The sequence below is a fragment of the Saccopteryx leptura genome, chromosome 8, assembly GCF_036850995.1.
Source record: "Saccopteryx leptura isolate mSacLep1 chromosome 8, mSacLep1_pri_phased_curated, whole genome shotgun sequence".
Taxonomy (NCBI): domain Eukaryota; kingdom Metazoa; phylum Chordata; class Mammalia; order Chiroptera; family Emballonuridae; genus Saccopteryx; species Saccopteryx leptura.
Genome location: NC_089510.1, coordinates 37,764,261 through 37,775,694, shown reverse-complemented (window position 1 = coordinate 37,775,694; position 11,434 = coordinate 37,764,261).

Below are 11,434 nucleotides of genomic sequence, written 5' to 3'. Positions count from 1 at the left end.
GTTGATACCAAAAAGTAATGCACCATCAGGGTCCTGACTAGAAACAAAATCAACAATTAAAAGGGATAGTCGAATGTAGGAACTAGTTTCAGAGGTGCAGGCAAAGCTAATGAGAAGAACAAGAAAATAGTGAGGCACTCTCAGATTAATAATAGCAAAAGCCCATGACTACTCCTTAGCTTGAAAGTACCAGAGGAATATCTCATTACTAGAAACCAGTGAGATATATAGCTGTAAGAAGGGGTTGCCTGACAAGAACTGTGACTCTCAGTTAAAAACACCACCACCACCCATAGCCACTGTCAGTTATGATCAGAGAAGGAGAAAGTTGTGGGCAAATTTCCCAATTTTGTTTTTCTTTGTCCTTCAATCTTTCATTCATTTTCATCATTGGTCAAACCCAGTGACATCAGAGGGAAAGGCAGCTCTCATAAGGCACTTTGTAGAAGTCAGCCTCTCCTGTGTCAATGAAGAGTGAGTGAAAAGCAGAAAGTGGATCCAGAGTGATAAATATTCACATAAGTGATGCTGAGAATGAACTTAGCCTTAATAGGTACTATCTGTCCTGCCAGACGTGGACTTCATAATTTTTTAAGTATACTTATTCTTCAGAACACAGAGGACTAAATAAGATCAATTAATTTTGAGAAATTTAACTAGATTCATCCGGGCAATTTTACTGACCCTAAAATAATATCTGAAATGTCCTGAATAAGATTAAGTTGGTTCTGCCAGAATAAAACAAAACAAAATAGTATTTATCCAGAGATGTTATCAAAATGATGGAATGGAGAATATAATAAAGAAAACTATATGTGAAAATCTCCTAGCATTTAATGAAGATAATGAATCTTTAAAGTGAAAAGACTCAGAGAGAAGGTAAAGCCAATGTGGCAGATGCTTAATAGTTTTAAAACTCCAAATGAAAAAGTACACGAGATTACTTTGAACCATGCTTGCTGTTGTTTTGTCAAGTCTGAAGTGATGACAAATGTAAATGTTTATAAATATATGTAAATTACAGCAGTATTTGCTACATGTGACATGCTCAGTAAGTACTAGATGTTGATATCATTATTAAACCAATAGCAAATTTAATAAAGACGTTACAAGAAAAGAAAACTACAGAAAAAATATTTCTCATAAACATAGATGGAAATATTGGTAACAAAATTTTAGCAAATCTAATCCAGCAATATATGAAAAGGATAATATACCATATAAATGAGTGGGTATGCAAAAATGGCCTAACATTAGAAAATTAATCAACGTAAGCAATAAAATCAACAGGCTATAAAATTCCCCCAACCAGAAAACAACCATGTGCTCATTGTAATAAAGGCATAAAAACCATTTAACAAAATCTCAACATGCCCTCCAAACTAAAATAATAAAATTCTCAAAAAACTGTGAATAAAAGGAAACTTCTTCAACAGAATAAGTACTTTCAAAAAAAACCTACAACTAACCTCATCCTTAATCGACGATTAAGGACATCAACCTTATCAATTACTGAATGTTTTTCTCTTAATAGAACCATAAGGCAAGGCTGTTAGGATAAAAACAGATACATAAATATATAGTTTATGTATAGGAGTGGGCAAAAGTACATTTATAGTTGTAATGCAAATAATTAATAAATAATCATACAAGTATAAACTGTGTCTTGTGTACTCACAACTGTAAGCCTCCTTTTGCCCACTCCTGTGTGTGTGTGTGTATTAATTCAATTGAATTCCAGTTTAACATTGTATTGGAGGTTCTAGCTCAAGCAAAAATATAAAGAAAATTAAATGTATGGATCTTGACTGGAAAGGAAGAAGTAAAACTGTCTTACAGATGGTGTAATTCTATAAAATATACAAAATATCTGCTAGAACTAGTTAGCAAGTGTAGCAGGGTTTCAGAATATAAGATTAATATATGAAAATTAATTGTATTTTTTACACTTGCAACAAAAAAATCAGAAATTAATATTAAAATTGGAACAAATGAGAACAATAGGTTTGGGGACTAAAGGCTGAGGGAGGGGTTGACTGCAAAAAGACACAGGGAACTTTATTGAGAAAAATTTGTAATGGTTTATTTTTACTGTATGTAAAATACACCTTGATAAATCTAACTTAAAAAATTTGGAGATAGAAAGGAGAAAAAAATAAGAATTTATGATTCTGTGTTGATAAATAAAAAATAACTGAAAAGAGAAAACTGTTTCACATGGATGGACCTTAATAACATTATTCTGGGTAAAATAAGTAAATAAGAAAAAACTAAAAACTATATAATTCCATACATAGGTGGGACATAAAAATGAGACTTAAGGACTTGGACAAGAGTGTGGTGGTTACAGGGGGAGGGAGGAGGGGGTGGGGAAGGAAGGTGCACAAAGAAAACCAGATAGAAGGTGACAGAAGACAATTTGAGTTTGGGTGATGGGTATGCAATATAATCAAATGTCAAAATAACCTGGAGATGTTTTCTCTAAACCTATGTACCCTGATTGATTAATGTCACCCATTTAAAATTAATTTAAAAAAAAGAGAGAAAATTGTTTTCTACCATGTGAACTGATACCTGTGGGAGGAATAATGAAGTTAGAAAATTCACCATTTTGAAACTATCAAATTAATGACTGATTCAAAAAAATTTTGTTGATAGTTGATAAATTAATAGGTTAATGATTAATAAACAAAGGGATATTTACATATCTCAAAATTACAAACTTTAAAAAGTTGACAAATTATAACTTGAAAAGAAGAACATAAATTTCTTGATGAACAAACAGCAGATAGAACCTTAACTAAGTATGAAAGTTAACCTTATCGATAATGGAACTAAAATCATGTATTTCCTAATATAGTGCACTGAGTAGTATTTTGCTGGTGTTCTTGTGATAAATGCAAAGCTTTAGTCAATTATGAAGAAATATAAGATGACAGTCATACTATATAGTAACTGGTTTATAAACCTCAAAAAATGTCAAGGTAGAGAATGACACAGAAATGCTAATTAACTGTTCCAGGCCACAGCAGACTAAGGAGACATGACACGTAAAGACAACATATGATCTTGCATTTGATCTTAGGATTTGGGAAAAAATAAGTATAAAGGACATTACTGGGATAATCGATAAAATTTTAATGTGGACCGTCAATTAGATAATTGCATTGTATCATTGTTAAATGTATTGATTTTAACAATAGTACTATGTTTATACAATAGAAAGACCTGATTTTAAGTAATACACACAAATATATTTAGAGATAAAGCGGCATAATATCTGCAATTTACAATCATTTCACAAATCCACGTGCAATGATAAATGTAAAGCAAAGAGAGAATGTTAACAATTGGTGTATTTGAATAAAAGACACGCAAGATATCTTTAGGCGATCAACTTATGGGCTGCAGTTTAACTAGAGCTCAGAAAAAAATGTATAACTTTTTTTTTTTTTTGTATTTTTCCGAAGCTGGAAACGGGGAGGCAGTCAGACAGACTCCCGCATGCGCCTGACCGGGATCCACCCGGCATGCCCACCAGGGGGCGATGCTCTGCCCATCTTGGGGCGTCGCTCTGTTGCAACCAGAGCCATTCTAGTGCCTGAGGCAGAGGCCACAGAGCCATCCTCAGCGCCCAGGCCAACTTTGCTCCAGTGGAGCCTTGGCTGCGGGAAGGGAAGAGAGAGACAGAGAGGAAGGAGAGGGGGAGGGTGAAGAAGCAGATGGGCGCTTCTCCTGTGTGCCCTGGCCGGGAATCAAACCCGGACTCCTGCACGCCAGGCCGACACTCTACCACTGAGCCAACCGGCCAGGGCCAAAAATGTATAACTTTATGCTATCAATAAATAAGAAAAAATTAGGTGAATTGTACACCCAACTATATAAGTAATAACTATAAAATACATTTAAAAATTAATGTAGAATATATTTAAGATAAAAGCAATAAAAGTTAGAAAACAAAAAGGAGTCAAATTAATAAATATATTTAAAAGCTAGTAATCAGAAACTTCATTTTAAAATAAATTGTTGACTATCAAAATCTAGTTAACATGGAGAATATTGTTTATATTTCTTAACCAAATAAGATATAAGAATGAGAAAATGTAATGCAGGAGGTTGGGGCCAGGTAGGTTCACATTGAATTTAGACAGACCACAGAAGAACTGCCCAAATGAAAGAGGAGTTTCCGTTTATTAGATTCTGGTAACAGTGGGCAAGTTAACAGGCTGGGAAGACTGTTTCTTTTGGGGATGGGCAAGTGAATGGGAAAGTCGCCACTGGAGAAGTACCAGTAGCCTTATGTAGGCTACACGCACACAAAAGTGGCTTTCTGCCACAAGCTCACCTCAGTAATTCTATAAAGTGATTGCAGCCAGAAAATGAGAAAGCAAGCCTAACTGTAGTGTTTTTTCCCTACACTCCATTCTTTAGTGTTGCTCACCTTACAACATATGCAACAGATATCTTCTGTGATGGCCCCTGTGCAAGGTTGAGGTACACTGTGCCAGTGCTAAGCAATGTACTACAAAGGCACAAGCTATACCGAAAATGACAAGGTGATGCATCAGCCTGCTGCTAAAGACACCCACCATTCTTGGAGGGGGTCCCCAGTTTAGCTCTCTACATCTTGGCTTACATTGTCCAAGTATGCTATGGACAAAAAGAGAGAGTTGTCATTGGTACCAAGAGAAGTACTTGCAGCTTGTGACCAGCGTGCAGTGTGTTCCAGGGAGCAACCCCCCCGAGACAATTGACATCACCTGGGTTGCATTCCACTGACATAGTGGCAGGTAGACATCATCGGACCCTTACCAAAGTTGGACGGATTCCAGCATGCAGTCACCTGTGTAGACACTGCCACTGCCAGGAAGCAGACACTGTGTAGGTCTGCTTCCTGCCTACCCTGCCCTTCTAGCCAGAGGGAAGTCATACAGGGTCTGGACCACCCATGTACTGCCTATGGGCAGACATTGGTTCTTAAAAGTGATGATGGTACTTATTTCACTGGTTCCATGGTGAAGCAATGGGCTCAAGACTTCATGGTAGACTGGAAGTACCATGTTTCCTACCACCCACAGGCCACTGGTATCACTGAGCAGTATAATGGACTCTTAAAACAGGGACTATGACAAGAGGTGGGGCAACAGCTCTCTTGCCGGATGGACATGCTGCTTGTGGACAGTACTCTGGATTTAGAACAAGAGACTCCAACAGGGGAGGGAGTGGGACCTGTGGAGGACCCCCTGCACTGGACACCTGCTACCATCCAGTTGCAGATAAGCACCAAGGACACATTACTGAAGCCAGGCTTTGGTGGCAGGGCAACATGCTCTTGCTTTTATCCCAACAGCCCTTTTTAAAATATTTATTTATTTATTTATTTATTTATTTATTTATTTATTTGAGAGAGAGAGAGAAGAGGGGAGGAGCAGTAATCATCACCTCATAGTTGCCTCTTTTTTTTTTTTTTTTTTTTTTTTGTATTTTTCTGAAGTTGGAAACGAGGAGGCAGTCAGACAGACTCCCGTATGCGCCCGACCGGGATCTACCCTGCATGCCCACCAGGGGGCAATGCTCTGCCCATCTGGGGCATTGCTCTGTTGCAACCAGAGCCATTCTAGCGCCTGAGGCAAAGGCTATGGAGCCATCCTCAGTGCCCGGGCCAACTTTGCTCCAATGGAGCTTTGGCTGCGGGAGGGGAAGAGAGAGACAGAGAGGAAGGAGAGAGGGAGGGGTAGAGAAGCAGATAGGTGCTTATCCTGTGTGCCCTGGCCTGGAATCAAACCTGGGACTCCTGCACGCCAGGCTGATGCTCTACCACTGAGCCAACCGGCCAAGGCCCAACCGCCCTTTTTAAAGGCCAACAGCTTCAATGGATATGGCCTTGGGCTGTACAGGCCCCTCACCTATGATGGATAGCCTTGTTGGCACTGTGGAGTTTCAAACCAGCAACCTCAGCATTCCAGGTCAATGTTTTACCTACTGGACCACCACAGGTCAGGCTCAACAGCAGATTTAAAATAGCAGAAGACTTAGTGAATTAGAAGATAGATCAATAGAAATTTTCTAACCCAAAGAACAAAAATAAAAGAAATTGAAAAAGAAAAAGAATAGTGTCTCACAAAGCTATAGGACAATTTCAATAATTCCACATATATTTATCGGAAGCCATGAAAAGAGAGCACAGAAAAGGGCAGAAAATTATTTAAAGTATAATGACTGAAAACTTCCAATTTGGTGAAAAACATTTATGTCCGGACCCTAGAAGCTCAATGAACACCAAGTAAATATACACGCACAAAAAAACCTCAACTAGACACATTATATTCAGATTCATGAAATCCAAAGAAAGTGAAAATCTTAAAGGCAGGAGATCAATTGTGTATAGGGAAACAATATGATTAATGTGTTATGTGCATTCTGTTTAGGGTGTTAAATGTTGGAGCCCAACTGCTCCGTAAGGGATGGTTCTGGCAGTGAGATTCCCAAGGTAAAGAGAGCACAAGGAGCCGGAGGCAGATGAGACATGCTGTAGTGCTTTATTTCTTCATTCCTTATAAGTGCGGTTTGTAGTACTTATTTCTTACTTCATGCTGTCTTCATTTAGCAGTGCCAGCACAGTGGATACAGTGCTTAGGGACAATAGTGGCATGGAGCCAATATGACATTAGTGAGGTGATGTCAGTTGCTGAGTCAGAAAGCCCAAAAGGGCATGGTTGCCCAAAAAGTCATGGCTGCTCTAGAAAGGCATGGGAATTGGAGCTGAGTCGGGCAGTCTGAAAAGGCGAAGGAGCTGGGGCTGCTGCCCAGAAAAGCCCGGCAGCTGAACTGTTCCTGTAGTCTTGTGTTGTTAACCAGAGCGCACATCCTGGGCCTTTCTGTCAGGCCCCCACATCATGGTTAACTTCTCATAAGAAATAATAGAAAGAGGAATGACATATTCAAAGTACTGAAAGAAAAAGTCAACCAAGAATTCTATAGCCTAGTGAAATTATCCTTAAAAATAATCAAAATAAAGACTTTCTTAGATAAACAAAAATTGATAGAATTCAATGCAGACCTGCTTTGACTTACAGGGAGAAAATTAAAAAAATAAATCTTTTAGGCTGAAGGAAATAACATGAGATAGTAACTCAGACCCATAGCAAGGAATGGAGGTCATCAGAAAAGTAAATGAAAAGACTATGTGTGTATGTGTAAACTTTTTCTTTCTTAATTTTTGTATAAAATTAGGATGTGGGTGGAGTGCATAGTGCATTCCTAGCAGCTGTGGCTGTTGCAATGTGTGTGAGAATACTCCAGCTCCCAGAAGCCTCCTGGGCACACCCAGGAAGAAAGCTCGCCCACTATAAGGAAGTGACTCAGCACCAACTACGCAGCTCCCTGATCTTTTCAGCCATTGGCTATGAAGGACATTCTGTAACATCCTATTGGCTGAACCCATGTATATAAGCTAGTTTGCTTCCTGAATAAAGTGGATCTGCATCACTGAACCTGGTCCCCAGAGTCGGGTCTTTGCGTCTCCGTTGTCCTTACCCCCACAGGACTTGTCCACAACTGGCGCCCAATGTGGGGCAGTGACCTAAATGGCATCCAAGGGACGGATGAGTGACCCTCTGCAATGAGAAACCTTCTCCCCCACTCTCAAGCCCCGCAAGCTAGAGCCCTGCACGCCCTATTGCAGAGTAGGCGAGTTGAAGTTTGTGAAAAGGATCCCTGTACTTACTGGGAGATTCTCTCTGGTTTCAACCCTTGGCTCCACAATGCACCTCTTTGGGACCCAGATACTTGGGCCTGAGCTTTCCAGCACGTCCATTCGGCCAAAATACATGAGGGACAAACCTTTCCTCTCGGCCTCATTCCTGCCTTGCTAGCGATACATGCCTGTCTGACCAGTGCTCCTCCTGGGGACCCTCCACCAGTGCCAAAGATATTGCAGACTGCCTCTCTTTCTGAGGAGCCCCTACCTCCCTATTCACCCCCCTCCACTGAGGAGGAAAGTAGTTTAGCCTCCGAGTTTGACAAAATCATGGCTGAGCGTGCAGAAACAAAACCAACCGAATTGCTAAATGTGCCATCAGTTCTGCTGCCAGAAAACACAGAAGTCACTACTTCTGCATTCCCTGCCAGGGCTCAATGACCCACCCTAGCCTCTCAGATGCCATTTACTCCAATACCTGTTGTTGCTGCAGACCCATGGGCCAGCCTATATGCCCCCATGTGTCTTTTTTCTTTCTGTCTGTCTGTCTTGTCTATTTTTCTGTATCTCTCGCTCTCTCTCTGCCCTGCCCCTCTCTCTGAAATGACACTGGAAGGACCCAGCCACAGCTCAGTGGCAGGGAGCACACCCTCTTCTAACACAAGGGAGAGGTTATGCTTTTGTTTTTCAGCCAATTTAGATCCCAGGAACCCCCCAACCTGCTTGACAGGGTTTCTTGGGCACCCACTAAGTGGTTAAGTCTTCACCCATCCAAAGCCACAGCCCTGGCCTTCTCCACAATGACTAGACCTGAGGGGAGGAGGTCTCAGCACTCCAGAAGAAGACCTCATGGCCAGCGTGTGTGCCCCATCACCTGGGGGGATGTGGAGGCTTTGGCGGGGCAGGCTTAGAGAATTGCCCCTGATGGGCCCCCAGGCCCTGGTGCTCTGTTCTTGCTTATGTGTGCTATAGTAACCACTGACTCCCAGACGCAGGTGGCGGCAGCCTGGGGCTCAAGCCCGGCAGTGCAAGCTGGTGTTTTCAGTTCATCTTTGGAGGATAAGGAGAATTGGGCCGGAGTTGCGATTCGCAGACTCCAGAAGGTAAACGGTGGCAGTTGCGGCGGGAGGATGAACGGAAGCCAGGCTTGCATCGCCGAGTGGCTGCTGGAATGGCAGGGAGTGCCTGCTAAGCCGCTGGTGGGTTCACTGGCATTTTGAAACATAGGGGTGGATACCATCATGCTCTCCAGAGCAGAGATGGAAATGCTGACTGCCATTACCACGTGCTCCTCTTTGGGACAGTGTAAGACCTGCCAGGACGCAGGGAGGAGGGGGGAGGCTGAGGCCCCATGTGCATGGACTGATTCCTGGACTATGACCTGAGTGAGCACTAGCTCCTTTGTTGGATGGATTTACAGATTTTGGACAATGTGAAATACCCTGATGGGAGTTGGGACAGCTTTGCTGGAGGCCCTTCCCCTGTCCCGGGAAGCTTTTCCCATGGCTAGAAAGAAGGCCAAGGACATTTTGTGCTTTTGGCAAAGTGCTCAGAGAGTGGTGAAATGTACCTTTGTAATTGTTGAAATTGTATGATTTGTCATGTTGTTGTAATTTGTGTATTGTGCCTTGCAACCATATGCAGTACGCAGCCCACGGCAAGCTATCCATTCTGTGTTTAGTTGCTGGGACCTTTGTGGGAAGGGGGCATGCATGGACCTACGTCCATTTTTTACAATCAAAATGGAACTGTGTTTAACGGCACCTAGAAGGTCTCTGTAACACAATGGGAGGGAAATGACATCCTGACCCTTAGGAGAAATCCCCTGTTTAAGACCCCCATCCTATTTCCTAACTAGTCAAACATTACAAAAGCTTGCCTCATTGTTTAATCCAGATAATTTATTAGCATATAGTATAATAGGTATTATAGTTGTTTTAGTTCTACTAGGGTTCTGTTGCATAATGCGGAGCATTCAGAAGCTAAAACAACAGCAAGCTGGTCATTCATCAAGTCCAATTGGCCTTAATTAAAAGAGAAGGGGAAGATGTGGGTGGAGTGCAGAGCACATTTCTAGCAGCTGTGGCTGATGCAATGCTGTGAGAATACTCCAGCTCCCAGAACCCTCCTGGGCATACCCAGGAATGGAGCTCACCCACTATAAGGAAGTGACTCAGCACCAACCATGCAGCTCCCTGATCTTTTCAGCCATTGGCTATGAAGGACACGCTGTAACATCCTATTGGCTGAACCCATGTATATAAGCTAGTTTGCTTCCTGAATAAAGTGGATCTGCATCACTGAACCTGGACCCTGGAGCCAGGTCTTTGCGTCTCCATCATCCTCACCCCTGGAAGGACTTGTCCACATTAGAAGGTTGCTTAAAGCCATAATTCTAACACATTATTATCAGTATTATAATATATATGAAGCTTCTATATATATGACAATAACACAAATGAGTGGGAATAGATGAAATTAAGCTTTGCTGATATTATCTATTTTGTTAAAATTAAGTCAGTACTAACTTCAAGTGAATTGTGAAAGTTAAAGATGAATATTTTAATCCCTAGAGTAACTAACAAAAAGAAAAATCTCAAAGAATACAGCTAAAATAATAAACAGCGAAATTAAAATGGTATCTAAAAAGTTTTTGTTTAGCACAAGAAGGAACAACAAGAAGATAGTTAGAAAACAAATAACACAATGGCAGATATAACTCCAACTATATTAATAATATTAACATGAATGAGCTGAACACTTCACTCAAAAGGCAGAGGTAGAATGGATTTAGAAAAAAAAAACCCAAGATCTTATTCTCTGTCTACAAAAGAAATGCTTAAAATTCAAAGATAGGTGAGGGTAAAAGGATGAGACAAAAATGTATGCATACAATAACTATATCAGATAGTGGCTACATTAATCTGAGATGAAACAGACCTCAAGGCAAAGAATATTACTAGTTATAACTTTGTGGACATTTCATAATGAAAAAAGGGCCAATACATCAGAAACATAAAATTATAAATATATGTACTTATAACAATAGGACCCCAAAACAAATGAAGTAAAAACTGACATAATTTAAGCAGAAATAGAAAGTACAACAGCCATATTTGGAGATTTAGCTACTGCTGACTTAATTATTGAAAAAAGTTGAGAGAAAATGAATAAGAATATAAAAACCTTGAACAACACAATCAAAAGGATTTAATTGACATGTAAAGAGTACTCTCCACATAGCAACAACAAAATGTACTTTATTTTTAAGCACACATGGAAAAATATTCAGGATAGACGGGTATATGCTATTTTATAAAGCAAGTATCACAATAATTAAAGAGGTTGAAATAACACCAAGTATTTTTGTTATTGTAATGGAATTAAACTAGAAATCAACAATAGAAAGATTTTTCGGAAATCCCCAAATAATCAGAAAATAAACAGCAGACTTCCAAATAACTGGTGGTCAAAGAAGAACCCACATGGGAATTTTCAAAATACTTTAAACTGAATAAAAATAAAACACAACACCAAAATTTATGGCATGCAACTAAAGCAAAGTTTAGAAGAAAATACAGGTCATAGAATGCTTACATAATTAAAGAAGGACAGTCTAAATCAGTAATCTTCTATTTGATAAGCAAGAAGAAAGATATCAAACTTGAAGTAGAAAGAAGAAAATAATAAAGATCAGAGCAAAAATCAGTAGAAGAGAAACATAAAAACAATAGA